This window comes from Dermochelys coriacea, chromosome 8, assembly GCF_009764565.3.
Source record: "Dermochelys coriacea isolate rDerCor1 chromosome 8, rDerCor1.pri.v4, whole genome shotgun sequence".
Taxonomy (NCBI): Eukaryota; Metazoa; Chordata; order Testudines; family Dermochelyidae; genus Dermochelys; species Dermochelys coriacea.
This window is the reverse complement of record NC_050075.1, coordinates 105075426-105086613: the sequence shown is the minus strand read 5'-3', so window position 1 is coordinate 105086613 and position 11188 is coordinate 105075426.

Below are 11188 nucleotides of genomic sequence, written 5' to 3'. Positions count from 1 at the left end.
GCCTTACTGGGGCACGGAGGCCAGCACGGGTTCAGAAGGGGAAGCATCCCCCGCCGACTCCCCCACGCCCCCCGAAGCCGCTCCCTGCAGAACAACGCCCAGCGGGCACCACCCTGGCTGCAAGTGCCCCCGCAAGGCTGCAAGGAGCTCCGGCTTCTGTCCTGATTCCCGGGGCAGGAGCGCCACCGCTGGTAATCTAATCGGAGCAAGTGTAAATCCTTGGAGAAAAAGAGCATTCCCGCCTCGCTTCGTTTACTGAAAAAAGAAAAGGAGGACTTGTGGCACCTTAGAGACTAACAAATTTATTAGAGCATAAGCTACAGCTCACGAAAGCTTATGCTCTAATAAATTTGTTAGTCTCTAAGGTGCCACAAGTCCTCCTTTTCTTTTTGCGAATACAGACTAACACGGCTGCTACTCTGAAACGCTTCGTTTACTGTGAGACTTGCCAATAACTACCTACGTACAAAAAGAAAAGGAGGACTCGTGGCACCTTAGAGACTAACAAATGTATTTGAGCATAAGCTTTCCTGAGCGACAGCTCACTTCACCCACGTACAGTAACAGCAAGCATTTTCCCACACATGGCTATCACAATGATTTTTTTAACTAAAATGTTGCCTCTTTAAAATTACCCTGAAAATTAATCTGAACCTTACATTCTGTGTATTATTTTTCCTTCTTTCACTTTGATGTAATTCAGATTTCATTCTTGACAGGGCTCAAAATACTCTCAGATTTAGATTTGTGGAGATATTTTACGCCTAAAAAAAATCATTGGAAGGAAGTTAAGTATGTTCAGATATCAATATGCATATACTGTTTCTGCTAGTAAATATATGCATATAAATGCACATGCACACTGCTTTAAATCAATATACATTTTAAGCCATGGTGATGATAACCCTTTGAGATTTATTAGCTCACTGAGGCTTTGACATTTATTTATCAGAAGTGGCCTGTGAGCAAAGGATTCAGAAATTGTTGAAGAGGGATGGATCAGTTACAGTCTGACGTCAGCTGTTAGATACTTGACCTGGGCTGGGGTTTTCACAACATCGTGCCAAATTTACAGCTCCAGGATAGTGTTGCTGAGGCTGCTGATTTTGCTACAGAAAGCTTGTCATTTTGGCAGTAACGTGACAGAACACTTGTGTCCCCAGAGGGGGGCACTGCATCCACAAGTTTCATCTTTACAATGAGGTGGAGAGCCCGGTGGTATGCAGCTAGTCATCTCAGATGAGGCTTCCTATGCAGCTGCTAAAACAAGCAGCACAATTACAAGACTGGGCCTGAAATCACATTTTGCTCATTAACTATGAAATTTTGTATGGAGAAGGAGAAGATCTTCCTGCCTTCTGATCAACCAAACACCGGGCGTTACAAGTCACAGCACGAAGGGAATAAGAAGCTGCCTGTGTTTTATTTCCTTTACTAGGTTTATAAAGACAGGTTTCAGAGTAGCAGCCGTGTTAGTCTGTATTCGCAAAAAGAAAAGGAGTACTTGTGGCACCTTAGAGACTAACAAATTTATTAGAGCATAAGCTTGGTGGTTTTTTCCACCAAATGCATCCGATGAAGTGAGCTGTAGCTCACGAAAGCTTATGCTCTAATAAATTTGTTAGTCTCTAAGGTGCCACAAGTACTCCTTTTCTTTTTAGGTTTATAAAGTAACATTTGCCTGATTAACCAATGGAGTGCTAATTACATACCAGGCGAGCAACATAAAAGGCACCTCCATTATTATGTATTATTATTATTATTATTAAGACACTATTGTGCTAGGTGCTCTGAAAACACAGAATTGAAAGTCTCTGTCCCAAGATCTAACAATCCAGCGCTGCTCCATGTACCAGGCTGCCTATGCCCCCACTGAAATGCTGCTCTCCTACCACCAGTAGCACTCCAGTAATGGAGTAAAATTTGCCACATGAGTTATATATTTTTCTCTCTCAATAGACTTGTGTGTCAGTGTCAAAGCTGCAAGAAGCTTTCCATTTACCTTTCATTTATTCTAGTAGTAACCCATAAACTCCCATGTCTGGCCATACCTTCCTTCCTGGTTTAAGGAATCTCTTCAAAGCCTTTTCAATTGCCTACAAGGGTTGCTACTGAAACACTCCTTTCCCCTGCCCTCAAACCCTGCAGGGAGTGATTTTGTGGCCTCCTCAGTATGATGTTTTTAAACAATGCAACAATTTTGAATAAATACCGCCCTTTTTTGTTTCAGTAATTGTATTTATCACATGTCACAGGAAAATCTTCAGCAAACTAAATTAATTATAGTATATAAAGGTAGATATATTTTATAATAGTTAAAAGACAAATATTTATTTTGAAAAAGCCTCTTTGTTTGTGTGCCCAGCAAGCAGACTCCTTCACACAGTAAACCACCGCAGTGCTACACTGGGTGGGGGGAACAGCTTGCTGAAAAAAATGCTTCCATTGCTCTGCCTCAGTGACACTTGTGATCCACTACATTTTCCTTCTGAGTCAATGCTGAGCCAACACCTCAGATGCTTTTAGGAGCGTTGTGGTACAGAAGGTGCAATCTTTCAGAAGAGACATAAAATAGAGGCCTTGACTATTTGTAGTTATTAAAAATCACGTGGCCCTTTCTGTTAGAGGAGGGGTGTTCGTCATATGGCTAAATTCCAGTACAGGTGAGTACATTCTGCCAACCCAAGTTCTCTTGCAGTTTCAAATGGATATGATACTCTTCACTTCCCGTGCTAAACTGTAGTGCAGGATTGCACTTTGTTTTATATAGTCTTGCACTACTAAAACAGCTGTTACATTCCACTCCAGAAGAGACTGCTTTTCAGTGATGCAGAAAGTGATTCCTCTGGATCCCTACCTGACTAGGTTGTTGTAATAATTAACAATTTAAGGCACTTGAGTCCTTCAGATGAAAGCTGCTAGAGAAGAACAAAGGATTATTATGACTAGAAATACCCTGTTGCTCTAGTTCACTGCTCTTTTGCATCTATTTCCAAAATGTCATCTTTCTGTTAAGGCTGTAAGGAAGTCTCTTCTCTTTACATATAGCTCCGTATCCCATTCAAGTCAGATGCTGTTACCTGTACAGGACTGTCATACAGTTCAAACAGCTGGGCAGCCACATGCTTTGCATCATGGGAAGATTGTGCCCCATAATATTCTCTGCTTTGCTGTGAGGCTGAAGCTCCTCAAAAGGGCAGGACGAAAGGGACTATAACTTCATAAGAAGGAATAAATACACTGTAGTTCTGTACAGTACTCATGCTTCTGGAGAAAAGAACAGACTCCTCAGTCATTGTGCATAGTACAAAGGTAACAGTTCTTGATTTCAGGAGCACTGAAGAATATTTCAGGACTGTGTGTAGCAAACTTCACTCTAATTTAGTGCTGAGACTCCCAGCCATATCATAGCAAGACATGATGTTTGCATGAGAGAAAATAACCAAAAAGTAAAAGCTCCGTCAGTCCAAAGTAGACACAAACATTAAAAGGATTCTGTAGTTTGATCCATTCAGCATAGAGTCAGATTCTGATCTCACTTGTACAGGAGGAAATCTGATACACAGGTGTAATTGAGGTCAGAATAAGGACCAAAATGTTTGGCCACTAATACCCTTTGATTAGAAGATTCTTGTGTTTAAGCCATGGGCCTGGATTAAATCCAACAGGCAACTTATTTTTAAAGTAAATATCCTGTATGCTGTTTGCCGGATACTAGCACAATATTGTTTTCATTTTTCTCATTTTTCCATTGGGGATAATCATCTTGTTGAAAAGAACAGTGATCTAATGAGAGACTTAACTTGAAAGTCTGAACAATGAATTAATTGCAGCTGTTTGAGAGGGGAACCAAGGCGGAATCCACAGAGGGTTTAGTGTATTTCAGAGTAAAAAGGCAGAAGGGAAGGTGATACTGGGACACAGATAAGAGTCAGAAATTAACACAGACTGGAACAGGAGGCAGGGCCTTCACTACACTAGCCATAGAGAAAAGGGAGCACTGCTTAATCAAATGATCAGGCAGAAACAGAGATCCTGTTGGCTGTTGACTGTGTTCTTCTTTACTTTAACACCTAGTAGGCAGGGTCTCATTTCAGAAAAATTGTGGGTGTGGCTCAGTGTCCCCTAGATAAAGGGTTTCCCTGTTCTTTCCCAACAACTCTCATCGAAGACCTGACAAACTCACTACACCAAATATATGTCTTACAGAATAGTTATCCATAAAGAGTAACATGAAAGGTATCTACAGAAAGCTCATAACTTGTCTAGACTTCTAATCATTGTGAGGTGTATATACTGTGATGGGGCAAGGCCAGATGGCTATAGAAAAGTAGTCTTATTGGGATCCGGGAAGTGGGCAGGCGAAGCCCGTCCACTGCTAAAGGATTCCCCCCAGCCTAAAAGGGGGATCCACAGGACCTAGATACCCAAAAGATTCCGGGGGACAACTAATGAAATAACAGGGACAGGAGTGCGGTCAAAGGGTCAAACGAAGGGAACCGGATGGGGACACCGAGCAGAGAACCCCGGACAGCGCCCACTGCTTCTCAAAGGCGTCAAGGGAGTCAGAGGACGCTGCCCAGAAGAACTCTGCCCGGATACGTGAACGGACTGAGGATCGGAAATAGGCCCCACAGTCACAGGAGACTCCATCGGCCAACCTCCTCACTCCGGTTTTGTAGATGGCCATTTTAGCTAGGGCCAGGAGGAGGTTGACCAGGACATCCCGTGACTTTGTGGGGCCACGGATAGGGACTGCATAAATGAGAAGGTGAGGGGAGAAGTGCAACCAAAAACGTTATAAAATATTGGTGAGGAGCCGGAATAGGGGCTGCAGCCTGGCACACTCCAGGTATACATGTGCCAGGGTATCCCTCACGCCGCAAAAGGGGCAGGTGTCTGGGATTGAAGTGAACCACACCAAGTACACGCCCGTGCTCACAGCTTCGTGAAGGAGCCGCCAACTGACATCCCCGGCGCCCACCGGGTGGAATATAGGCTGGCCCACCGGGGCTCCTCACCCTCCAAAGGTGGCAGGAAGTCCCGCCATTTTGTATTGGGGCGGGACACGAGGGTGCGGGTGTGAAGGGTGTGGAGCACGAGCGTGTAGAGATGTTTTCTTGGCGCGGTTTGAAAGCAGACCGGTTGCATCTCGTGCAGCCAGCTTCTAGTGAAGGGGTGAAGGGGTCCAATTAAAAGGCCCTGGGGTAACAGGTGGGCGGGGCGTGCCCTCGTGCAGGACCCGGTCGAGATGAACCCGAGCAGCTGGCGGCAAAGCGGCCTTCACCTCCTGAAGTATGCGCCGGGGAGTACAAGGTCTGGAAAGCCCCATGCGCTGAGCGAGCATCAGGGGATCCAGCCAGTCTCCCCGGTCATAGTCCAGGAGGTCTCCGACTCTTGTGACCTCTGCCAGGACCGAAGGGAGAGGCACCGGAGTAGTCCTGTCCATTTCCGGAGCTGCTCTATCACCCCGCCCTCTAAATTCTGCCAGTTCTCCGGTGGAGAGGGATGCATGGCAGAAAGGTAAACGCCCAGATAGAGCAGCGGACCCGTGCTCCACTGGATGGCCTGAAGCACGGGTGGGAGGGAGCTCGCCTGCCGCCAGTCCCCTACCACCAAGCCAGAGCTCTTGACCCAGTTGACCCGCGCGGAGGAGGCTGCTGAATAGATGGCCTGGCAAGCCTTCACCCGTGCCAAGTCGCCCAGGTCCTGGACCACGAGGAGCACGTCATTAGCGTACGCCGACAGGACCAGCCGCAGCTCCGGCTCCTGCAGCACTAACCCTGTCAACCTCCTTTGGAGGAGACAGAGGAAGGGCTCGATCGCCAGAGCGTACAGCTGGCCCGAGAGGGGGCACCCCTGCCGTACTCCTCGCCCGAAGCTGACCGGTTCGGTCAGGGTCCAGTTGAGCTTGACCAAACACTCTGCGGAGGCATACAGCACCCGGCGAAAACTCACAAACCTGGGTCCGAAGCCAATCGCTTGCAGAGTGCTCAGGAGATACCCGTGATCCACCCTGTCGAACGCCTTCTCCTGATCTAAGGACAGGAGGGTGAATGACAGGCCATCCCTACACCCAAGTTCCAATAGGTCCCGGACCAGATATAGGTTGTCGAAGATGCTGCGGCCTGGGACGGTGTAGGTCTGGTCTGGGTGGACCACGTCCACCAGCACGGACCCTAGCCGCAGCAAGATGGCTTTTGCCACGACTTTGTAGTCCATGCTGAGGAGCGAGACGGGACGCCCATTTCGTAAATTGCGGAGGTCCCCCTTCTTCGGCAATAAGGCCAGCACGGCTCGCCTGCACGAAAGAGGGTGCACGAAAGAGGGAGGAAAGAGGGAGAGCTTAGGGCCCAGCAGCAGCAGGAGTAGCAGCTTCCCACCTCCCTCCAAGCTAGAAGGTTATGGAAGAGCAGTGGGAGAGAGAGAGATTCGCTCCAGGCTAAACAAATCCCTGGTACCAGGATAAGTGAAATGGCAGCTGCTCGAGGTCAATTAAGACACCTGGGGCCAATTAAGAACTTTCCAGAAGGCAGGGAGAAGGCTAGGTTGATTGGGACACCTTAAGCCAATCAGGGGCTGGCTGAAACTAGTTAAAAGCCTCCCAGTTAGTCAGGTGGGGGTGCATGTCAGGAGCTGTGGGAGGAAGTTGCGCTGTTTGAGAGGCTGAGCAGTACACAACATATCAGGCACAAGGAAGGAGGCCCTGAGGAAGGGTGAAGAGGAGCTTGAGGAAGTGAAGGCTGCTGTGGGGGAAGTAGCCCAGGGAATTGTACGTCATGTTTCTAAAAGGTCAGCTACCATAGCTGATACTATTAGGGTCCCTGGGCGGGAGCCTGGAGTAGCGGGTGGGCCCAGGCTCCCCCTCCCCCACCTGTGCCCCCTGATTAATCACTAAGACTGGGAGACAACAGAGACTGTGCAAGGAAGGATAACTTCTCCTCACCTCCCTTGCTGGCTTATGATGAAAATAGCTCAGTAGACTGTGACCCTTTTCTCTAGAGAGAGAGAGAGAGAGAGAGAGAGAGAGAAGGGTTATGTGGAGGGTCACAGTGAGCCTCTGAGGCTAGTGAAATCTGCCAGGAAATGTGGGACCCATGGAGACAAGGACAGAGCTTTGTCACAGTATGGATAATATTTAGGGAATAATGTATACTGAAAGATTGCTTTATGAACTTGGAGTAGAAATTGGTCTCCAGGAGGTAATGTGTCTCAATGGTCACCCACTCAAGCAAGAGGGAGCTGTCACCCCTCCCTAGTCTGCTGCAGTGGTAATACAAAGTTCTATTGTCTACTCTTGCCACAGTCAATGGAAAACTGTCTGAGACAATCAAAACCACTTGAAGGTAGACAAGAAACTCTGCAACAAGGCCAGAGTTTGCCCTCCTGACCCTGAATAGAAACAAGGGGCTGTTCTCAGAATAACAGAGCATAAAGCAAGGCACTCTGGATCCATTCACTGAGGAAAACCCTGGTAGAAATGGGTGCTTTCATGAATGCTTGGATCCTGATTATTGAGCAACCAGCCAGCTTTACAACAATTGGGGAAAAGTCTATTTGACTGGAAAGGTGACAACTGATAAATGTAGATTCAGATTCATGTTTTATGATTTTGTTTTGTAGTATAACTACTTTTTTTCCACCCCTCGCTTGATTCTGGTCAAACCTTTATTCTTTCTTAAATAAAAACAACTTCTGTTTTGTTGTAAGTGCTCACAAGCTCTGGGTGATTTTCAGGAACGGTAGCTTAAGGTAAAACTGGTAAACTGGGGCACAGTGCTCTGTTGGTGGCAGGTTTCAGAGTAGCAGCCGTGTTAGTCTGTATTCACAAAAAGAAAAGGAGTACTTGTGGCACCTTAGAGACTAACAAATTTATTTGAGCATAAGCTTTCGTGAGCTACAGCTCACTCCATCGGATTTTGGTTTTCCACCAAATGCATCCGATGAAGTGAGCTGTAGCTCACGAAAGCTTATGCTCAAATAAATTTGTTAGTCTCTAAGGTGCCACAAGTATTCCTTTTCTGTTGGTGGCAGAGGATCTGGAATTCTTGTGAGCAGCCAGTGCAAGGGGTTAGATATCAGAGGGGAACGATTCAAAGGGATTTGAGGATTGGGGTGCACCTATTGTTAACCAGCGAAGCGAAGGAAGGGCTAGCATAAGCCCAGAGGGGAGTGCTTGAAGTGGCTGTAGGGCTGGCAGTATCAGGGAGCTGATGCCCAGTTACCACAAGGGAGACTCCTCTCACTGGAGGCAGAGGGTAACAAGGTGACTCATTGTCCTGGGTACCCCAAGGAGGGGCAAAGTTGTGTCAGTACATAGAACATTCCCTGTTCCAAATAGCATCATGAATGAGAAGAAATAGGTAATTATTCCTAATGACTACATCCAAAGTCTGGGGAGGCAAACTGAGATTGTGGGGGGCAACTGTTCCCCTTGACCAAAAACAAATGACACCCTGTCTGGTAGGAATGTATTTCTGCAACTTTTCTCTGGAGATGCAGAGGGACAATCTGGTGCCTGAGTTTATGGGTCTGCTTCTCACCCTCTGCCAATATTTATTTAACATGAATGATTGGTTTCATACTGAAAATGGCATACACCATTTGCTTTGCTTATAAACCTTGAGATGTCACAGTAAATTAACCCTCTAAGCAATGTGATATTATCTTAACTGAAAGTTGTCTTCTGCCAACAGGAAAATTACTTCTGCTAGAGGGCAGCCATCTGTGCATTTAAATTCTGGCTTGGTAGGGTTTGACTGGGCTTCAAAATGCATTCCAAATCCTCATGCTTTTTGGACTTTTATTTTTACCACATTTTGTAAAAATCACTGTTTCCCCTGACAAGGGAGTATAGCAAAGATGCAACAGGCATCTGAACCATTTAGCTAAGGTGACAATTTTAATGTGGAATGCAACCCCCCTCTCCCCCCCCATTGTGAAAAGATTTTGTGTGCGTTTGTGGAGAGGAAACATGAATCAGAGCTCAGCTGGGGGATAGAAGAAGAGTAAAGGAGCTCAAAGGGAGGAAAGAAATTTAAAATTTGCATCAAGATATTTCTATTCCATTTGTTCCATAGTAGTTAGTAGTGTGCAAGGTTGTGCGCCTTCAGTGTGCAGTTTGTACATTTGTTTCACTGAGGAGAGAATCAACAATAGGGTTGTGTGCTACACAATTAGATAGAGTGAAAATATGCCTGGTATCCACCACACACCAGAAGGGCACATGTACAGAAATGTAATTTCCAAAAGTAGTGCCTTCAGCATGGGGTACCTGTAGAAATGGCATTGAAATGCAGTGTGGGATATGTCATGACCTCCATGAGGAAGCAGTAGTACTATGTCTGCAGGACACTGGGCAGGCCTGGGAATATTTCCTGCAGTAGCCAGGACATCTGGGGCTCTGCCTATATGGGCACTTTTAAAGAGAAAGCTTCATATTGACTGAAACTTGAAAAACATTAACTTTTCATCAAAAAGGAATATAGATGATGATTTTTTCTGGTCCCTTATTAAGTTTGTAGAAGATCTCATCCATCACCAGTTTGCTTTGCTGCCTGCCTGCCATTGTCATATTGTCACAAACCCATATGTAAGACATCAGTCTGTGATATCATATAGTCAGCATTATGACCTCAATGAATAGTTAAGTAAGAGGAGAAACTCTTTTAAGACACAAATATCTTTTGTAGCTGTCAAAATATAAAAGGAAAACTGGGGTGTTTCTATAAGAACTTTCATCCTAGGATCTCAGGGCACCTTACAAGCACTAGCTAATTCTCAGGTAGGAATGAGGGACCGGAATCAGTACTTTTGGGTTCTTGTCCTAGCTCTGTACTGACTCTGTGTGACCTCAGGCAAGTCACTTAGCTGCCGAGTGCCTCAGTTTACTCCTCTGTAGAATGTTTACAGTAATACTTTTCTCTGGCTCACAGGTATTCTGAGAATTAATTAATGTTTGCAAAGTACTATGAGTGCCACAGATAAAATGTGCAAAAAAAGATCAAATTATTATAATTATCTCTATTTACATAAAGCTATTAAACTGGGAAAGTAGATAGCAACCAATATAAATCAGAATTTATGACGTGTAAAAAATGACACGGGACGCTAAAGACAACAGGGAAAAATCCATGGCTGGCAAGGCTAAGGTTAATAAGAAGGAATTTCTTAAGTATATTAGAAACAAAAAAAAAATCCCAGCAATTGCATAGACATTACTAGATGGAGATGGTAACATTGTTAATAATAATGCAGAAAAGACAAGTATTCATAGATATTTCTGTGGTATATTTGGAAAGAAGCAGAAGAAGGTTATTGTACCACGGGAGGATGATGAAGTACTTTCCAGTTCATTAGTAAACAAGGAAGATGTTAAACAACATCTACTAGGGAATGGGATAAACATCCCACAATGCTCTGTTTAACTGGTGCAATGTGGGAAACCTGAATTGGTTTCCTATTTGTTGAATGCCTCTATTACTTTTCCAACAATCTAAAACATTTGAAATTTCCTTCTTGCACATTTGTAATATTTTTTTACTTCACTTCTGCTGATTGTGTATGTCCTTCAAAAGAACCCAGGGTTGTGAGTTCAATTCTTGAGGGGGCCATTTAGGGTTCTGTGGCAAAAATTAGGGGACTGGTCCTGCTCTGAGCAGGGGGTTGGACTAGATGATCTCCTGAGGTCCCTTCCAACCCTGATATTCTATGCAAGTATCTAATATGAGCGTCAGTACTTTGTTATTATTCATTATTATAATTTACAGTCAAAATAATGTTGGTCATTTAATACACAAAGCTGTGAAACATAGAGGGCTAGAATGAGTTTGCCCATTAGCTTGCATGTTTCCTGCTGCTGTAATCATGATTTATTGTGTTGTAGGTGTGCATTACACTTCACAGATGAATAAAAGTATGTTGTCCCTTCCCCAGGAGGCTTACAATATAGCCTACATCAACACCCCCATATGATGTCAAGGCCTTTAGGAGCAGGGAAAGAAGTGGGGTGGTTCAGACACAGTATACAATGGATAAAGAAAGCAGCTCTTAGGGGAGCATGGATCACATACTGGAAGTATCCAAGCTCTAGGGATAAGTGGCATGTCGCTGAAAGGCCCGACTGAAGTAGTGTTTTAAGGGGGGATGTGAATGAAGGTGGGGGATGAGCATATGAGAAGAGGAAGGC